General features: G+C 45.9%; 1 protein-coding gene across 2 annotated transcripts in view; it reads right to left on the bottom strand.

The window, feature by feature from the left end:
- The window catches only part of SGCD (sarcoglycan delta), a 315825-nt gene that overhangs the window by 225939 nt on the left and 73659 nt on the right, over window positions 1-16227 (bottom strand). The gene's annotated exons all lie outside the window — the stretch shown is intronic.

Raw genomic sequence — 16227 nt, 5'->3', positions numbered from 1 at the left:
AAGACTAAAAAAGACCCTTGATTTGGTGTTTATATCCTACTTAATGCAATAAAATCGAGATCTAAAACAGTTCCACCAACCCTTGAAGCTCCTTGGCCTAGAAAATGTTGCTATTAAAAAGATATTTGTGATTACAAATATTTTCCTAAACCTAAGTCAAGCAGCCTTGAGCTGCCTCATATTTACCCACAGGCAGCTCCAGTGGATTAAGTGGGATCCAGCAGCTCGTTCTCCCTGAGCCCACACACACCTGCTGACCCCTGGCAGCTTCAGCTTGAGAGGTGAATCAATAGGGAGAGCTCCAGGATGTCCTCCCTAAAGAATAGAAAAAGGTCCTCCCAATGCAAGCAGCGTAGTTAATGATATTCTCATGGCACAGATATTAATTTCTCTCACATCTTCCATCAGGGAAGGGAGATCCTTGTGTAGCATGGACAACCACACTTGAGAAATCCCCATGGAGATCAGGCAAGCACCAGCAATTCCAAGTGACACTTAGTTATAAACCACCCTTTCTCTCTAAATTGAAAAATATCAAAAGGAAATGCTGGAATTTTTAGCCCACCTTGCTTTTGTTTTCCCTAATGATTTTTAAATAAAACAGTACTGGAAACACAGTCAAAACTTTTCCTTTATCATAAATCATTTTTTTTCCAGTCAATCCAATTTCTAACATCCATTTCCAAAACAGCTTAGAAAACACTGGAGAAAAAAATAGGCAGAAATACTGAGGGCAGGGGGAAAGGAAAAATCTTATTTAAAATAAAACTAGCAATAAAATAACTAACCAGGCTTACATTTAGCAAATAAACATGTTGAATATGCTCAATTAAATATACCTGGCCCACAGTTCCCATTGACAAAGTGACATTAGATACCCCATCATGAGGCAATATTAAATTTGGATATCCTTACCACTGATTCACCTTAAAAAAGGCAGGATTTGTTTTTTTAAATATTGAATCTCAAGCCAGGGGGTATTCTGACAGAAAACAGCAGCCAGCACTGCTTACTAGACCATCACCAGAGGCACTTCCAAAGGAAGCATCCGTGTGAAATGGATCTGCCCTGGCTCACACGGCTGCCCTGGGTGAGAGGTGAGGAATTCTAACATGAATGAAATGTTTTCCTTGCCCTGTCCAGTGCAACTCCTCAACGTGCCTGGCTGGTGTGAGAGAATTGTCTGCTTCAGCACAACACTTGCCAGAAATTATTAACACTCAGATTTCTCATGGAGAAAGATTGGCTCCTCTGCAGGGCCGAGGTGGCGGCTGGAGGAACGAGGCACTCGGCAAAATTCAGTGTTTGATTTTCCCCTGAGACACAGACACAGGGCACTGCTGAAAGAACAGGAACAGTTTTGTCAGATGAGATAGGCAGAAATTTTAATCTCGTTGTGTGGGTACAAACTTACTGCATGCAAAAAAGAAGTCATTTTCTGGGCTCTGCTCCCAGCCCCTTCCCACCTCCCTGTCTGAAGAGCCTTGTTTGGCCCTGTACTGCTGTGCCCATAAGCACCTCATCATCATCAGGTTTATTCTCACAAATCCCCAGGAGGCAGAGCATCACAGTTGTGTCATTTCTGCAGATGGCTGTGATGTGCCACTTCCCCAGGCATTTGGTGCAAGGCAGCAGTGCCAGACAGGGCGAGGGAAGGACTGGTACCCACCCCACTGGGATGCAGCTGCACTCCCTCACCAATCACTCACAGCAATAGCCCATCCTTTCCCCTTAATTCCTCTTGAAGCTTTTCACCATCTTGAGTATTATCTAAAATGCCAGACAATATTATCTGCTGTATTTCATTAAACATTTGGGACTTTAATTGCAGTGAGCTTACTGTGACAGGTTCAGGAGAGCCAATACACAACCTGCAGGTTGAAGCTGCTGTTAACACTGAGCCAGTATGAGCCACAAAGCATTCAGTTTTTATTTGCATTGCAGGAAGTGCATGTTTTTCTTCAAGTTCAAGACTTTTTGGCATGTTTTCACACATAAAATGTGTTCAAATCAAACGCCCAACGAAATCCAATGTTAGCTCAGAGACCAATCCTAATGGAATTTACAATTTGTGCAGGTGAAACGATTTTAAATTCTCCATTTTTCAGGGTGCAGGAAAAGAGGATGGAGTGAAACTCAGAACGGGCAGGCATCTTTAGCCACCCAAAATCAGGGCATTCACTGCACTGCATGGGAACAAAGCTTGTGGGCTGACCCAATGCACCTCAGCAAGTTTGCTGTGTTAAAATATACACAAAAAGGTCTTTTCCTTTTTGTTGTTCAGTAGGGCTTGCTTTTGTTTTTTGGGTTTGGTTTTTTTTGTTTGTTTGTTTGTTTGTTTGTTTTTTGAGGGAAGAAATAGAAAGCTCACATTCATAATAAATGGAAGTAGATGTTTTACTGTAGTGCACCTGCACATTACCTTGGGCAGAAGTTTAACATTATTGCTAGACAGCTCTGAATATGGAAAATATGACATGTGCAAAACATCCCACTGCTGCTGGACCACAACAGGCTGCTCTGGCCAAATGCTGGGAATGAGGAAGGGAAACAAAAGCCCAAATGCAGTATTTTCCCCTTAGCAAAGGATAAACTTCAGCTAATTACAGACTTTGGAACAAAGCGGAATTTAAAGCACACTTGCTCTCTCATAGCTAATACTGATACTAATAAAGAAAACAGCTTCTGGAATACAAGTAGAACTGAAGAGCAGCCCATTATATACCTTTTAATGGATTACAACAGTATTAGATGTAATAAATAAAACAAGTGTGAATGCCACCAGTTGACTTGCTTTAAACAGAGCTCCAACACCACAGATTTTTTTAAACTACTCCATGTTTTAACCAATTAATCATCCTACTCTCATGAGGTTTTCTTCCCTTTTCACCCCCACAGAGGTCACTGGATAGTGATGCTAATTTGTGAAAGTTCTCATGCACTTCTCTGCTGATTAAAAAGTGAGGAATCACACTGCAGTTTCAAAATCTGTATCACACAAGGCAACCCCAGTGCCAGAGTCTCAGAGTGACCTCCCTTTTTGACAGAATAAAAAATAAGTCTTTGTCCCTTGCTGCATCAGGAACTACAGCTGCCTTTCCAGCAATATTTTGTTAGTGGTTTTGATTTGTTTTGTTTTTTAAGTACATACACAAAAAGAAGAAAAAACACCAGGTTTGTTATTCCAATACAATTTCCTTCTGACCACACAATTTAATTACATAAAGATGGAAAATCAATTTTATTTTAAAATAGCATTCAAATGTGTCCTGAAATGAAAATTCTTTATTTATCAAGAAAGGATGGAAATTATCACTCAAAGGTATATGTAAAATGAAGAGAATTAGGAGAGAAAGTGCAATTGCTGTGAAAGATTCAGCCACAAGGGAGAAAAGAAAATTAAACAGTCTCTAATTATGAATTTTAAAAAAATGAGAAAAAGAAAACATAAATGCTCTTAATTTCATATATCCTTTTCAGTATACGGTATTTTTAGATGCTAAAAAAACACAAATAAACCAAAAAAGAAATAAACAACCCAACATTCTGACCACTTCAGGCTCTCCAAGGAATATATTTCAGTTACTAAAAAAGATCTGAAGCTCAGCTGCTTCCACGTGCAGCTCAGTGAGCTGGCCCAACACACAACAGCGTGCTCAGCACTTGCTGGAGCTGCCCATAAATCTTCACATGCTCCAAAAAAGAGGCTTCAGAGACTGCTGGCCACCAGCCCTGCAATAATTCACTGCTACAGAATCATTTCCTACCACTCAAACAGAGCCAGTGGCAGCCTGGTCTTTGGAACAAACGGGGTGAATTAAGCAGGAGGCACAAGGTAGAGGTTTTTTTGGGGTGTTGGGTTTTTGGGGGTTTTTGCCACAACAGAGGAGGTCTCAGACTGGCAGAGTTTGGAGGAAGAGCAGAAGACAGAAACAACAGATCTTCCCACCCATGGCCACGTCCAGGTTTCATATTCCCAGGAGAACAGAAACCCTGGATGCAAGAGCCCACAATTATCAAAAATTGCATTTTGATGGGAGCTCAGGGCCCGCTCACGGCGCGCCCTGCGGAGAAATCGGGAGGCAGAAAAAGACAAATCTGCTCAAGGCAGACCTGGTTAAATGGAGCTTGGCAAGAACAGATAAGAAGGTCCTGTCAAGAAGATTAAAATAAAGTAGATGGTTGCAAAGGAAGGACAGAGGGAAGATCGGAAACCAAGCAGTGTGAAATGGGAGGAAACCACAAAACACGACAGTGAGAGGTGAGTGCACCTGGAAGACACTGATGGGAAACTGCTGCCTTGAGTTCTGACCTTTCCATCAGGTCAAAATGAAGCCTTTACACAAACAGAAAAGATTAAAGTCATGTGATCTGATCTAGGCTTAATATTTAAATTCATGGGGTTAGTGGGGGATTACCTGCCCAGCTGAGAGAAGAAACACAGAAACACTGAATTTTTCAGTCCCGACTTCCAAGTTAATTTGCAGTCACAGTGTGTTAAATATTACAAATATTCAAACTGACAGTAGCAGATTATATGGATACTGGATTATATTTCCATCTCTTAAAAAATTAGTAACGAAAAAAGTTATTAATAGCTCAAAACTTAATATTTTGAGCAGGTTTGAACCCAAAGCTCAGATCCAAGCCACAACAAACTTAGATCCAGTTCAGAAATTTATTTTATGCATAATTCTTGTCATTAACACGAGTGAAATACAAATCCTAAAATGATCTGAGAGGCTGAATCAGCTTCAAGAGACTTTGTGTTACTCAGTGTTCTGCCCTGCCTCTCACAAGACAGGAATTCCAAGTGATCCCCCAAATCAGCAGCAATCGCATCTTCAAAGGCAAAGGAAACTAAACTGGAAAGAATCTTAGAAGCAAAATGAGCTCTTCATCACAGCTGTGATTAAATTAATCAACTGTCTCACACAAGGACAAATATTGTATTTTATTACATTTTATCCAGGCAAAGCTAATTAGACAAGCATGAGATAATTTGCAGTTATGCACTAGAACCATCACATTTTTCAAGTGGCATTCAAATGCAATATTGTCCACACACCAACACGTGACATGTGCCATCATGATTTTACCCCAGCGAGTGTGCCAGGCTAACTGAATCAATCAACTACATCCCTTGCATTCAGAACACCAAAAGTTTTTCCAAGTGTTCCTTCTCCCTTCACAAACTTGCAAAGGGAATCATCTCAAGGCTGAAAGCATTGAGATTGGCAGTGAAACACAAAGCTCTGCAAACCATGTTTGTGGGACATGGTTCACATTCCATTTTCCATAACACACACACAAGTGGGAGCCCTTCAGTATTCTGAAAAAATCCCATCACACTCCAATTCCAGGAAATTGAGAAGTACCATTACATTCACCCATACGTTTCTAAGCTACGTGGGAGAGAGAAGCACCAGCCTCCTCTTGCACTTCTGATAAATTAATTCCCCAATATGATAGAATGGTACAGCAAAATAACCCTCTCACTGAGGTTTATGATGTACTTAAGCTTAACTCTGAATTCCTTGGATTTGCAACGTTTCTTTTGGTAAAATTATTATATGCCTGTAAAACTGTGGGAAGGCTGGGAAAAGCCGCACATAAAAGGCAGTCTCAGATTGATCCTGGATGTGCAGAGGGTTATTTCTGGAGATACAGAAAATAACAGCCAGAGTTCCTCTGAAGGCTGAGGCTGCCTTGCAGTGTCACTACAGAAAATACAAAGTTAGCAACCAGGGTGACAAGACAGAGCAGAGTGATCCATTGTGCCCAGGGGATAGAGGTCCAGCAGATGCACCTTGCTGCTCCATCCAGCTGCTGCCCACATCACAAGAGGCTGTGCCCACAACCCCATGGGGATGGAAGAGGGCTGAAGACAGGCTGGAAGGAGCTGCAGCTGATTTGTCTCTCTTCTAGTTTTGCATCTCCAACTCCACTCCTCTCTCCCTTTCAAATTTTCCCTTTTCTGGTTATTTTCCATCACTGAAGACGTCACCAGGTTTTCTCATCAGCATGAAATGCTCACTTGAAAGAGTCAACTTTATTTTGCTCAATGTGTTTGTGCTAGATAAGCATTTGGGAATTGTTATTTGTCTTGCAGAAATCCTGTTTCCTCTCAATACAGGCTGGTACCCTGCAAGCCCATTTCTGTAGTGTTCTGAATTGTGAGCTCACTTCAGTCCTCATGGTTACAGTCAAGTACTGCCCTGTCCTCACACTCAAGCAGCTGCAACTTCTGTCAGATGTATTTACATTCAAATACGACAGGCCTTTGGAGCAGTTTTATTTTTCCTCTGAAAAACCAGGGATGTTTCATGCTGGTGTTTGGAGCACAGTAACTCCCCCAGAGTGCTGAAATAGTCCCCAAGAGCTTTTCCTGCAGGAACAGAATGCAGGCTCAAAATCCACAGCAAATCTTGAGCCAAAGGCAGGAGCATCACGCATTTTCAGGCTTCTCATCCCCACACTATTGACCAGTGGTGGTGAGAAAATAAGTTCTCCATGCCAAGTGGCCATGAGGGGATGGTGTGTCTGTCTCCTCACAGAAACAACACCCTGCCAGCCATGGGCACAGCTCCAGACAGACAGATTGCAGCAGAGCACACATCAGCTCATCAACCTGCGTCAAAACTCATTTGTTAAGCATCTCCCAACAACTTCTGTGGTTTAAAACGCATTACAACAGGATAAAAAAGGAGGGCTGCTTGCTTAATGGCCTGGTCATCCCCCTTGTTAGAAGGACCTCGTGGTAGTCAAGAAAATTCCCACCAATTTAAATTAGTTTTCTGCTGAAAGTATGCCAGAAGACAGGGCAGAGTTTTCAATGTTGGAGCACTATTTCTCCAAAGCCATGGCAGCCACGAGCAGAGCAGCATCACCCAGCACAACCCTCCTGGCACCACTGCACCTCAGTGCCTCTGGGAAACACAATCAGAAAGAAAAAATGCATTAACAGGCTCAAGGCAGCCCTTCCCTGAGCACTGCAGTTTCTGTTGAGTCAGAGCTGTCATCTGCCCTGCAACAAACTTCTCTTCACTGCCCATTCTGCAAGTAAGATTCAGTCAGGGCTCCCTGGCTCCTGGGGGAACCAGCACTTTAGCATGAACTGCTTCCACTCAAACCTAATGGAGTGAGATTGCTCGTGCCATTATTTTAAATGGTTGGAGGCCACACGGTCCCCAATTTCATTAGCTGCATTTATAAACAGATCTTACTCTTAATACTGTGGGACACAGAGACATGTACACACAATGTATCATCTTCCCACCACACACAAAAAAAGGAAAAAGAAAACCCAGAAGACCAGTTTAAGTGTCACCATTTGATACAACATCAGTGTGGAGAGGATATTTCTGCAGATTTATAAAAGCAGTAGTTGATTGAACTAATCAATCACTCGTCTGCAATAGAATACATGGAATGGGTCTCCAGTTCTGCTCCACAAATTAGAAAAATTCCAGTCAGTCAGACCGTGCACACACGGATGTCAGCAGTGCATAGAACTGGGAGCCCCAGATTTTACCTGCACACAGGAGCTCATCCAAGTTCAGGTGGTATATTTGAGCTAATTAGCTAAATGACTGCCAGAGGCAAGAGATGAGTCAGACCTGTAGCCTGTAACCATGTCCTTCCTCAGCAGGGCAAGGGGCTGGGAACGTGCCCCAGGAGCTGCCTCCACCACTTATTTCAGCCAACCTTAGGCCAGTTTGCACTGATTTAAAACAGCTTTAAACCTAAACTCAGGGGCTGATATGATATTGAACTGTAATAACTCAAAGAACACCCTGTCTGTAGCCACGTCCAAGCAAGAAGCAAGAAAATAATCATAACACAAAGATTCCAAAGTTGAGCAGCATGACAGGAGTGAGATATGGAGCCTTCAAACACAAAATCACAAGCAATTAAGCTTTAGTGGCTGAACAGGTGTGAGTCTAATCATTGCTCATATACCTTTTCTTCTGGAAGTGTTATGATTTTGCATCAATTTGTTTATTTTAAGAAAAATTATACATCTCCAACAGACTTTGCACAAAATTATGATAAGCTTATATATTTGCCTATTCATTTATTAAGTATTGTTAGTATCTTTTGTACTTTTGCAGAACCTACTTGAAAGAATAATGAAGGAATATTAAAAAAAAGAAGTAAAATTAATGGAGCTAAATGCTGATATGTTATTACAGTTTGTTGTTAATTGCAACATGGATACAGTTAAACAACAGATGCTGTGAGTACTTTTTAGCTACTGGTAATTTTTTGATTGTTCTGTTTTTCTTACAAAACAGATTTTTCATTTAAATGGCTGCTGGGTGATTTTCAGCATGGAAAATTAAAACCTTCTCAATCACCTAACAAAGAAACAGTGATTTGCTGTTAATCCATAGAATCAAAAAAGAAAAAAACCCCACATTTTTCTCCAAATACAAGGTACTAGGAAAAGAAAGGCCATAATCAGCTGGGATGCAAAGTTATCCTGCAAACAATGTCACAGTGAAGCCTATTTCAATGAACAGGCCAAGTATGACATGTCAAATCTGCCTCATCCACCTCAGTAACTGCTTTATGGAGGCAATTTTCTTTCCATTCTTCTGCTCTTCACCCCAGCATCTCCCTCTGCATGACAAGGACAGTGTCTGCATCACACCAGGCTCTGGGAATACTCAGTGGAGCGATCTTGTTTCAAGAAGAACTTTCTGGTTTAAATTTATTTAGCCCTGTACTTTGTGCAAGAGAAGGTGAAGCCCAGAAGGGAAGAGCAGGGACCCCTTGGTGCTGGAGGTGTTTTCCCAGTAAGCAGCTCACTGGTTATGCCCAGCAGTGAGAAGAGGGATGGTGTTGAACAAACAGAGCATCTGCAGCCACCTCTGCCCACTCACTGAATGGGACACCCAGACAAGCAGTTCAGGCTGGACTATTAAATCTTACACACTCAAGTCCAGAGAACATGAATCCCAATAAAAGTCAGCAGCAGGATCCACACTGCATTCCCACCTGGTTCCCAAAACTCAGAGCCTAGCCTAAGATGGCAGAGCCCAAATGTCTGCACACATCTCAAGGGCAGAGGGACAGAGGCTGCAGGTGTTTCTGGAAGGGCACTGGGAATCAGAGACCAGAATGGTTACCCATTCCTAGAACTGGGCAACCCCATCATGGAAAAAAGAAAACCAAAAAAAAAACAATGAAAAAAAGCCAAACCAATTTTGAGGGGCTTTAACATGCATCCCACAACCCTATTAGTGCTACCCTGGCATGCAAGGATTACAAACAATGAAGAAGGTCAGCACACAATCACCTAGGCAGGCCCAGAACAACAGTGATACAAGATGGAATGTGCAGGCAGTCCATAAATTCAGGGGATGAGAAGAGAAGCCTCCCAAGTACAATATTTACTGCCTGCTCAGGATTCCTTTTTATTTTCTTACGTTTTCTTGTCCTTGGGCACTCCCTGCTTGGTATTCTCTGAGCAGTGCAGGGCTCCCTTTCAGTGCCCACAAGCTTTGGCCCTCCCTGGCTCACAGGGTGAGGTATTTTACCCTGCCCAACATCAGACACCAAACCCAGGAGCTGCCTCCTCTCCCTAACGCCTAAGATAAGGCTGCAATGACAGGCTGTAAAGCCCTCCTCACACACACAGCTGATGAATATTCACTAAAAGTCAACACACAGCATTCATATCACTGCAGCCACACGGGGAGGATGAAGAGCCTCCCCCAGGTAGCAACACCTCCCTCAATTCACGATGGGCCACTTTGTACCATGTTAGATAAAACCCACAGCCACTCACATCCTTTGCATTTCAAGCCAGTTCTTCTCCTTCACAAACAGCATTCAGAAAGGAGACTGAGGCATGCAGGGTGACCCTGCCAGCACTGCAGAACACATCACCTTTTTCACACACATACCCCCAAGGTATTTTTCCGTGAGATAATCGTTTCCAGGCTCTTTTGGACTTGGAGAAAAAGGGCTTCAGTGAAATAAAAACATCTCTTATCTTAAAACAACTGTCAGTTTAGGAAACAACTGAGCAGCAAATCCTGGGTACATACATTGTCTTATATGAAGGCACTCCTTAAAACAGAATCCCAGAAGTCCAATTAGTTTGTGAGCATCTCCCCCCTGCTGACCTCTCCTAGCACCATGAGTGTACATCCCAAAACTGTTTTCATGCTTTCCAGGATTGCATCTGGTCTAGAAACACCATATAATTATCTTTAACACGGCAACCTTGAGCATTCCAGGCCTTTTTGGACTTCTGTACATTCATCATATTCAGCATGGAGCCTTCCAGACTAATACAGAGATACTGGAATGGTGATGGGGAGATAAAAAGCAGGAATTGAACAAACTGAGGATTAGGAGGCTTTAGGCACATTCCTGCTTCATCCTTACACACAGCCCACATCACCTCAACATGCATTTACAGTAGTTTCACGAATACAAGCCGCACGGATTATAAGCCGCACCCCCGGTGCCTCGACAATGTTGCTGTCTTTGTCAATAGATAAGCCGCACCCCGAATATTAGCCGCACTTTCGTTCGTCGCGAGAATCCGTGCGCAGCTTTCACAAATTGGCCAATTAGTAAGAGGATCGCGGCATAGCGGGCTTTACTGGCTCGGGGCGGGGCCAGGCAGGCTCGGCCCGCTCATGGTTGCCGACGGGGCCGGGTGGCCCAGCTCAGCGCCACGGCTCGGCGGGGCTGGCCGGGTGGTGCTGCCGCCGCCGCCGGGCTCGCTGGCCCCCCTCTCCCGTCAGCACCGCCCCGCTGCCGCGTTCGCTCGCCCGGCTGGCAGGGCTGCCGCCGCCAGGCTCGCCGTCCGCCCCGCTGCCGCTTTCGCTCGCCCCGCGCCGCGCCTCGCGAGCGCCGCGCCCGCCCCGCGCCGCGCCCGCCCCGCGGCGCTTTCGCGGCTCGCGGTTCGCGGCTCGCGGCGGCGCTTTTGCGGTTCGCGGCTCGCGGTTCGCGGTTCGCGGCTCGCGGCTCGCGGCTCGCGGCTCGCGGCGGCGCTTTCGCGGTTCGCGGCTCGCGGCGGCGCTTTCGCGGCTCGCGGTTCGCGGCTCGCGGCTCGCGGTTCGCGGCTCGCGGTTCGCGGCTCGCGGCTCGCGGCTCGCGGCTCGCGGCTCGCGGCTCGCGGCTCGCGGTTCGCGGCTCGCGGCTCGCGGCTCGCGGCGGCGCTTTCGCTCGCCGGGCGGCGCTTTCGCGAGCGCCGCTTTCGCTCGCCCCGCCGGCAGGGCTGCCGCCGCCGCCACCACGCTCGCCGGCCGCCCCCTCCCGTCTGCACCGCCGCCGCGTTTCCTCGCCCTGGCCGGCACTGCAGGCCCCCGCACCGCCGGGCTCCCCCACGCTGCTGGCCCCGATTATGCTGGGCTTCCCCCGCTGCCAGGCAGCCCCACCCGCCGGCCTTCCTGCTTCTGCCATGCTCCCCTGCACTGCTAGCCCCAGTTCTCCCGGGCTCCCCCGCCCTGCTGGCTCAGGCTCTGCCGCCCGCCCCCCACACTGCTGGCCCCGCCTCTGCCAGGCTTTCCCACCTCTGCCGGGGCCGGCCGGGCTCCAGCTTGGCTTGGGGCTGCCGCGGGCTCTCACTTCCGTGTTGGCAGCTTTTAGAATTTTGTTAATAGATTAGCCGCCCCGGAATATTAGCCGCACTTCCGGGTTTCCACCAAAATTTTGGTCAAATTGGTGCGGCTTGTATTCGTGAAATTACTGTATATTTCTTCACCTGTTGAACAGGGCACAGATAAAGTCACATGGACACATCCTCAGCTCAGTTATACTGAGCTGTGCTGGTTTACAACAGCTGAGAATTGAGCCCTGGAGCTTTGGAGAGACTCCCTCAGATTTATTTCACCTCCAGGATGAAGACCAAACTCCACACTCATCCTCCCTCTCTGCTTCACTGCTGAATTGAGGCTTCTGACTATTCACACTGGGTGGAAACCAACCACTGGGCTGAGCCTGGGGGTCCCAAGACACAAACACACATTCACCCTCTCAGCCCTGTTATCAGAGCACAAAAACAGATCACAATTAAAATCTAAACATTAGTCAAGTTTCAGAGGTGATCAGACATCCCAACCCTCGCTGAAGCCCTGCTCTTACAATCCCAGCTGCTAAGCAGCTTCACCAGGGTGTTTATTTGCCACATCTCCTCACCCCGTGATTCTTGAATTGTTAAATGTTATAGAGTAGTAATTCAGCATTGTTCCATTGCTTATGAAAGCTGTGCAGAAAAAAACCCATAAAAATTATCTAGGCTAGTTCATTTGAAGTGTAGATGACTTTTGCATGCAATACAAAACGCAACAAGTGCCTTTCAAGCTGTCTCATTTATGATAACATAGAAGTTGCTGATGGAATGAGAATTCCCAGGTAGTTACCAGGGAATATTGCAGATCATTTGTACTTCAGACTGCATTAGCAACACTCACGTCATGTCAGCAGCTTGAAAAAAAATAAAACAATGAATTACATCCCTCCCAGTTTTTTATTCTGCTTTGACTGTGTAATCTCATCACTTATCTCAAATGATTTTGCATTCAATGCAAAGTGCTTTGTTCTATTTCTAAAGGAAACCTAAGACTTCCCCTGAATTATTCCAGTTTACTCAGATGAACAATCAGCCATCAGCAGAAGAAATATCTGGTTACCACATCTCTAAGGTACACAGGCTGCACAAGATTATCAGGTATCTCACTATTATCAAAATTATACAGCTACAGCTAAGGCTGTGTTTTATCCTTGACCTGTACAAACTAAAGGAGAAGGAATAAACAGCACCCCAAAGGTTAGACAGACATGCTTATATAGATGGATTTTAGGAGTAGAAAGTGACACTGGTGAGAAAAATATTTTTTATAGTTTTGCTTGAATTCTTGGTAAAAGCCAAGGGAAAAAAAAAACCAAACACCCCTCAGTTTTTTGGTTATAGTTCATTGCTCTGGCTAGAGCTGTGTGAACATTTTATCAGCCTGACACCACAGTTGGCAGCTTTTATGGGTCAGGGAGAGCAGGCAGCAGAAAGGTAAACACTCCTCTGCAAGAAAACTCCATTTTTACCTTTTATCTGAAACCTGGGCTCTGGTTTTGCTGCCCATCAAAAGACATCAGTCCTTTTAGGACACTTGCCCTGCAGTGCAGCAGGTGCCCCAAATGCTTCCCTGGCTGCAAGCAGGACCCTTGTGTGCTGGGGAAGTTGAAGCTGAACCATCAATTCTGCACCAATGTGTTGGTTTTGCACAGCCTGGCTTTTTGGTAGTGAGGGAGCCACAGAGGTGGCTGCTGTGAGAAGCTGCTGGAAGCTTCCACCATGTCCAGCAGAGCCAATCCCTGATGTAAAGATCCACCCACAGCCCATGGGTAGATCCACAGGGATGCAGAGATCCATCTACAGCCCCTGGGGATCCAAGGGGATGCAGAGATCCACCCACAGTCCATGGGGGATACAGAGATCCACCCAGAGCCCATGGATCCATGGGGGATGCAGAGATCCACTCTCAGACCATGGGGATCTACAGGGATGCAGAGATCCACCTACAGCCCATGGGGATCCCTGAGGGATGCAGAGATCCACACACAGCTGATGGGATCCAAGGGGATGCAGAGATCCACCCACAGCCCATGGATCCATGGGGGATGCAGAGATCCACCCACAGCCCATGGATCTATGGGGGATGCAGAGATCCACCCACAGCCCATGGATCCATGGGGGATGCAGAGATCCACCCACAGCCCATGGGGATCTACAGGGATGCAGAGATCCACCCACAGCCCATGGGGATCCACAGATGATGCAGAGATCCACCCACAGCCCATGGATCCATGGGGGATGCAGAGATCCACCCACAGCCCATGGATCCATGGGGGATGCAGAGATCCACCCACAGCCCCTGAGGGATACAGAGATCCATGCACAGCCCATGGATCCATGGGGAATGGAGACATCCACTCACAGCCCATGGATGCATGGGGAGTACAGAGATCCATGCCCAGCCCTTTGGGATCCAAGGGGATGCAGAGATCCATGCACAGCCCATGGATCCATGACCGATGCAGAGATCCACCCCTGTGGGAGCTGCCCATTCCAGAGCAGGTGGACGCCTGGAGGAGGTTGTGACCCAGTGAGGACCCAGTGGAGAGAGGGGTCCCTGTTTCCCAGGCTGGAGCAGCCTGTCCTTGGAGCACTACACCCCATGGGAAGAGAAAACCACACCACAGCAGTTTTAGGAGGGCTGTGTGCCCATGGGAGGGACTCATTTTGCAGCAGTTTTGAGAGGTCTGCTGCTTGAGAGATTGGAACCGCTTTGGAGAAGTTCACAGAGAACTGGAGAAGTCCCACAGTCCCACAGGGGGACTCCTCTCCTGGAGAAGCAGAAGAAAATCTCAGTGATGAACTGAACAAACCCCCACACCCTGTCACCCTGTGCTGCTGCTGGGAAGGAGGGAAGGGCTGGGGGAAGAAATGGTATTTTAAGGGCTTATTTTACTTCTCATTATCCTCATCTGATTTTGTTAGTAATAAGCTCACTTTGTACCTCTAAGGTGAGCCTGATTTGCCCTTGGAGTGTTTTCTCCCAGTCCTAATCTCAACTCATGAAATCTCATTAATTTTTTCTCTCCTCTGCCCAGCTGTGGCAGGGAAGGGTGCCTGGAGTTTGGCCAGTGCCAAACCACCACAACCAGTTTGCCTCTGACAGCAGAGAATCAAAGGGGTGCTGGGCAAGAGAACCTGCATCTCTGGCATTGCACCACACCATTTCTCTCCTGTCATCCCACAAGTTCATTCCCTGCCTTGCCCACTGCAGCTTTGTCCAGCAGTGCAGCTCAGAGCCTGGGAAGGTTCCTGTCAGCACAAGGCACCAGCTGCTGAGTGGCAGCCCTGGAGTCACTCAGAGGCTTTGTGGCTGCTGGGACTGGCACCAGGCACTGCCAGCACATCTGAATCCTGAGCCCACACTGCAGCCCTGGAGAGCCCTAAAAGCAGAGCTGCATGCAGGGGACAGTGCTTTGTAATTTGGGCAATTGGCAATTTTGAATCATTAGGCTGATGTCCCATCATTAGGCTGTGCAGTCTGTGCCCCTCATTTCTCCTCTCTTAATTCTTTTAGTACCAGCAGCACTTAGCTGAATTTCTGAAAAAGTCCTTACTAGGTATTTAGTTTCCCTTAAAATAAAATTTGCAGGAAACAAAAAGATAACATTTAAATGCTCTCCAGTGATCCATCTTCTAAATTACAGTACACATTAATTTTTCACAGAACTTTGTGAAGCAGTTTTATTTTCTCATATCACATTTCAAGAGACAAGAGAAAAAGATTTACTAAAAGCACCAATATAAGGTCTGTCAGCAAAAATACACATTCAAAAGAACTCGTTCCAAAAACTGCCCCACTCCCATTTTTTAATTCTTAAATATTGCCATGAAATTGAAATTTTTGAAGTATTACAAAATTTGCATACTACCTTCAGCCAAGTGGGCAGAGAATCAGAGGCCTGACACATAAACTGGCTAAAAACAGATGTTGAAAAATCATATTTCAAACCTGGAGAGGAGCAGGAAAGGGGAAAATAAAACCAAAACAGGTGCAAAACCCGTGTATATAAAAAAACCTGAAACAAGCAAGAAAACTGGTCCTAATTGCTAATGGAACACAGGCAAAATAAGACGATTGAAACAGATTTAATTGGCTTTCCACAAGTGACACCTGGAAGCAAGTAAGTAAACCTGGATGGCTGAGGAATTTTAAGGACATGACAGGCAGCCATCTGTCAAGGGTAAAGCAGGACTTGGGAGAACAGGTCCTGCCTTCAGGCAGGGATGGACAAACTGACCTCTCCCCATCCTTCCTAACCTCATTTTCTCTGTGAAATTGGAGAAATATGTAACATCTTACCAAATCTCTAGACTAGTAACAGGTTGGAAGAGAGGAAACTGATAAAGCTTGTTCTGAGCCACATGATACAGCAGGTTTTGCTTCTGAATTTCAGTACAGAGCATCTTTTGTAGATTAATATAGACCTGGATAGGAAGTAGGGGAAGCAAGGTTAATTTTCAAGCCCAAGATAACTGCAAACATCCCTTTTCTGTTGGAGTTACCCTGTTTCCAAGCCAAATGCAGCAATTCACATATATTAAGCTCCAGGGTAAACTGCAAAGCACATCCAAGAAAAGGCAACTGGGTCTGAGTGGGCTGGGGAGAAAGCAGCACCCAGAACAGCAAT

The sequence above is a fragment of the Catharus ustulatus genome, chromosome 15, assembly GCF_009819885.2.
Source record: "Catharus ustulatus isolate bCatUst1 chromosome 15, bCatUst1.pri.v2, whole genome shotgun sequence".
In the NCBI taxonomy this organism is placed as follows: Eukaryota; Metazoa; Chordata; class Aves; order Passeriformes; family Turdidae; genus Catharus; species Catharus ustulatus.
The sequence above is the reverse complement of the archived record's forward strand: the minus strand, read 5'-3'. Positions and strand labels throughout refer to the sequence as shown.